General features: G+C 36.6%; 1 protein-coding gene across 4 annotated transcripts in view; it reads right to left on the reverse strand.

Moving 5' to 3' along the window:
• Positions 1 to 4,501, reverse strand: part of ZFAND4 (zinc finger AN1-type containing 4) — a 77,268-nt gene that overhangs the window by 52,974 nt on the left and 19,793 nt on the right. The gene's annotated exons all lie outside the window — the stretch shown is intronic.

Genomic DNA, 4,501 nt, shown 5'->3' on the forward strand with positions numbered 1-4,501 from the left:
GCCCCCCGCCCAAAAAAAAAAAAAAAAAAAAAAAAAAAAAAAACCTCTCCCAAAAAAAAGAAAAAAAGAAGTAACAGCCGGAAACAAAGGAATAAAATACAACTAAGACAATGGCCAACATAAACGTTGAAACAGGTCCAGTAACATCGGTAATAACATTGAATGTTAAAGGATTAAATTCTCCAATCAAGAGACAAAGACTGGCTGAATGAATTGAAAAACAAAAACCCTCTATCTGTTGCCTACAGGAAACCCACTTCATGGATAAAGACATACATAGACTGAAAGTGAAGGGTTAGCAAAAGGTTTTCCATGCAAATGGGAACCAAAAAAGAGCTGGAGTTGCAATACTAATTTCTGACAAAATAGGCTTTAAAACAAAAACTGTTAGAAGAGACAAAGAAGGGCACTATATTGTAGTAAAAGGGTCGATCGATCAAGAAGATATACACTTATTAATATCTATGCGCCTAACACAGGAACACTCAAATATGTGAAGGAAAGACTGTTAGATCTAAAAGGCGTGATAGACTGCAACACACTAATTGTTGGAGAACTCAACACTGCACTATCCCCGCTGTACAGATCATCTAGACAAAAAATAGGTAAAGAGTTATATAAAGGATCTAAATGATACCATAAATCAAATGGACTTAACAGACATCTATAGAACTTTCCATCCAAAAACCACAAGATACACTTTTTTCTCACCGCCACATGGAACCTTCTCGAAGACTGACCACATTATAGGGCACGAAGCAAGTCTCTACAGATTCAAAGGCATAGAAACTATATCCAGCATCTTCTCAGACCATGATGGAATTAAACTTGAGTTTAATTTCAAGAGAAATCCTCAAAAATACTCAAATACTTGGAAACTAAATAGCCTACTCCTGAATGACTCCACAACTACTGAAGAAATAAAGACTGAAATCAAAAGGTTCATGGAAGCCAATGACAATGAGGACATGAGTTTCCATAATTTTGGGGACACTGCTAAAGCAGTCATAAGAGGGAAGCTCATAGCAATTAGTGAACATAAGAGGAACATGGAAAGAAGACAAATGGATCACCTAACATCATGCCTCACAGAATTGGAAAAGCAACAGCAAAAAGATCCAAAAAACTCCAGGAAAAGGGAAATAATAAAGATCAGGGGTGTGGTGAAAAGGGAACTCTCTTACACTGCTCGTGGGAATGTAAATTGGTCCAACCACTGTGGAGAACAATTTGGAGATTCCTCAAAAATCTACAAATAGAACTATCATATGATCCAGCAATCCCACTCCTTGGCATCTACCCAAAGGACAGAATACTTAATCAGAAAAGTGCTTGCACATCGATGTTTATTGCAGCACTTTTCATGATTGCTAAGTCATGGAAACAACCCAAATGCCCATGAACTGATGAATGGTTAGAAAAATTGTGGCACATATACTCAATGGACTATTATTCAGTCATAAAAACAACAAACCCTGGCTTTTGACAGGAAGTGGATGAATATGGAAGACTTATCGCTGAGTGATGCATGCCAGGCTATGAAGGAGAGGCATTGTATGTCCCCATTTAATATATACCAAGGTGTCTGCACTCTATGACTTAAACTAATTGTCTAAAGGGTATAGAAACACAGTATATAAATGTAAATACCAGATATAGTGTGTGTGAAAGAGGAGGGTCTAAGGAAGGACATTTGGGGGAGGGACAGGGAGGCAAAGCATTAATGGCACAAAGAGGTATGGTATTATCTGTTGAAGATATTTCGTAGTTTTATCAACAGTACTAGGGAGAAATGTTCACCTGTTGAAATATCCATTTTGTAAGACAAATAATAATGTGATTGAATGTATGGAAGAAAATGAAATGGAAAAAATGGTATATGAGTAAATCTGTTTTGAAAGACATGAAAAAAACAACAAAAAAAAGCAAATGCCTATCTGCTGTTTCCAATGTTGTTTGGTTAAGAGTAGCAACACCTGGCTTATAACAAAGCTTTTGAACCCAGTGGAGTCTTTGCAGTACAAAAATGTCTGAAACCCATCTGAGCACCTTACTCTGAATCTCCTCAGGTTGATAGGACATGAGCAATATTAAGCTCTCTATAGGCGATTCATGTAAGTGATAAATGATGAGAAACATTCATTTAGTGGTTAATAGTTTACGATACGTCTTCACACACATTTTAATCTATTATAGGAAATTATTGGTAAAGCTGGAAATTAATTATCTTGGCCACTGCCATCATCGTCTTATTTTGATTTTTTTTTTAATGTTAAGGTCACAAATCAGTAATGTTTTTTTCAAGATATGTACAAGACTATCTTTACAGGGGCTCATTTCATACAGTGAACATTTAGGTATACGTAATTTTAAATATATACTTAAATTAATACCATGTTAATACAAAGTATTAGTAGTACAATTTTGTGTAATGATGACAACACCTAATAATTATCAACTCATAGTTATTCTTATTTTGTCTATACTTTTAATTATCCTCTTTCTACCTCTGAATTATTTTTAATTGATTCTCAGATGTGGATACCATTTCATATAAAGGAAAAATATATAAGAGGTAGTTATTAAACTGGAAGATGAAATGCGACATATTCAAAGTAGTTCCTTCTGTATATTCCTAGAAACTGTGAGCTAATAATCATTTGTAAGTACCGATAATTATAAGCTGAGGAAAATCTCTGAACTTTCATCTCTGAGGGATAAGCTAGACAGCAATGCCATGGTAACAGGAAGGCCAACAACAGGCTGCTGCTGGCAGTTGATAGGAAACCTCGTCTGGTGGTATTTGTTTCCCCTGTATCAACCCTCCTGGAGTTATGCCTTAAATTTCCAGTATCAAAGATAATTTGTAATGCCTTTTTTTTTTTCCCCAACTTAGTAGTATAGTATTATAGTGATGAGTATGAATTCTCAAGTTAGATTTCCTAGGTTCAAAAACTGTCTTTGCCATTCAAATCACATTAAACTTGATATGTTCCTATTTTCTCCTTTTTAAAACGACAGTGTCAGTACCTACTTTATAGAGCTATTATAAGGAGATTAGGATACGTAGAACAATGCCAGGTACGTAGTATTATAGTTTTTGTTTTCTGGATGATGATGATGAAGGAGAAGAAGAAAGAGAACATTCCTTTAGGTCTAGGAACTTTTCTTTGATTGTGTTGACATCCTGCAGCATTAAGTCCTCCGTATCTCACTATTATGGCACTTGTTTGTGTGACTGTATTTTCCTAAGATAGATTGTAAAATCTAGAAGGGGAGAGTCTTCACCTCCATTAGTTGACGTCCAGTGCTCAGCAGTGTCTGGCATGTAATAAGCATTCAGTAATTGCTGTTGAATGAGTGAAACAATGAGTTTCATATATTTTTCCCCATCATTTCCTGTTCTTAAAGATTTTGCTTCCATTTAGATGAAACAATGACATGAGCAGATTGCTTGGCACATCTGGTCCAATTAGGGAATTGTTAATTCTGGACATCAAAGAGGTAAAAGATAATTTCTCCTGGACTTCAGAATTTTGCTCACTCAAATGTATACAAATACCACTTTCCTTCTTTACTTTTCCCTTTCAAGCACATTTGGGCCCCACTCCTCTCACAGGCCCGTTGTACCTTTTCCACTAGAGCAGTATGCAATAGAATGCTAATTTATTCCCAGATAGTGAAGGGTCTGATGTGTTAGAGCAATCAAGGCTTCAAGCCTGGAACACCTCCCAAAATAATGTTGAACGCAATCTAATACCTTTTCTTTCTTGAGAAAGTGATTTAACCTAAATCTTAGCTAGCCCCTTTGTAAATTTTGAATGTTATCTTTTCCAAAATGTTTGTTGAGAAATTAAATAAAATAAGATATATACTCACCCTCCTGTTTCCAGCCCCAGTCCCAATACATGAAGTACAGGTACCTTTGTGTTTACAGGTGTCACTGGGTGTGACTTGCTCCCTTTAGTCTATAACTCAAAGTCCATAGATACTACGTAGTCCCAGAGCCCAATAAATATTCCTGAAAATTTAGTATGAGGAATGACAAACACTTGGGCTTGTAGAGATTACAGTTCTCAATCATACTCCTGCCAAACTGAAGAATGTTGCTAAAATTAATAAAAAGGTACCATTTCTCAATTTATAGAGTGGAAAAGGTAATGTATAAACTTCTCAATTAAAAATTTTTTGAACTTTCTCTAATGTGTTTTTTTTTTTTAAATGATGACACCTTCTGCCTGTCTTGATTAAAACTCAGTATAAGATGTTGGGACCAGCAGTTAGCGTAAAGGCTATGTTGCTGGACTCCCATATAGTCGACTGTGGTTCGCATCCTGGACCCGGTGGCTTAAACTCACGCCGGGTGCGTGTGCATCTATGCCCAAGATCCCGAGAGGAGAATGGAGGAGAAGGGATTGCAGCATGACCATCCCCCCTAGGGGGTGATTTCTCGCTTTCTGTCTCTCTGTCTCTCTGTCTGTCTGGCGAGCGCATGCGCTCT

The sequence above is a fragment of the Tupaia chinensis genome, unplaced genomic scaffold (assembly GCF_000334495.1).
Source record: "Tupaia chinensis unplaced genomic scaffold, TupChi_1.0 Scaffold000217_1, whole genome shotgun sequence".
NCBI lineage: Eukaryota > Metazoa > Chordata > Mammalia > Scandentia > Tupaiidae > Tupaia > Tupaia belangeri.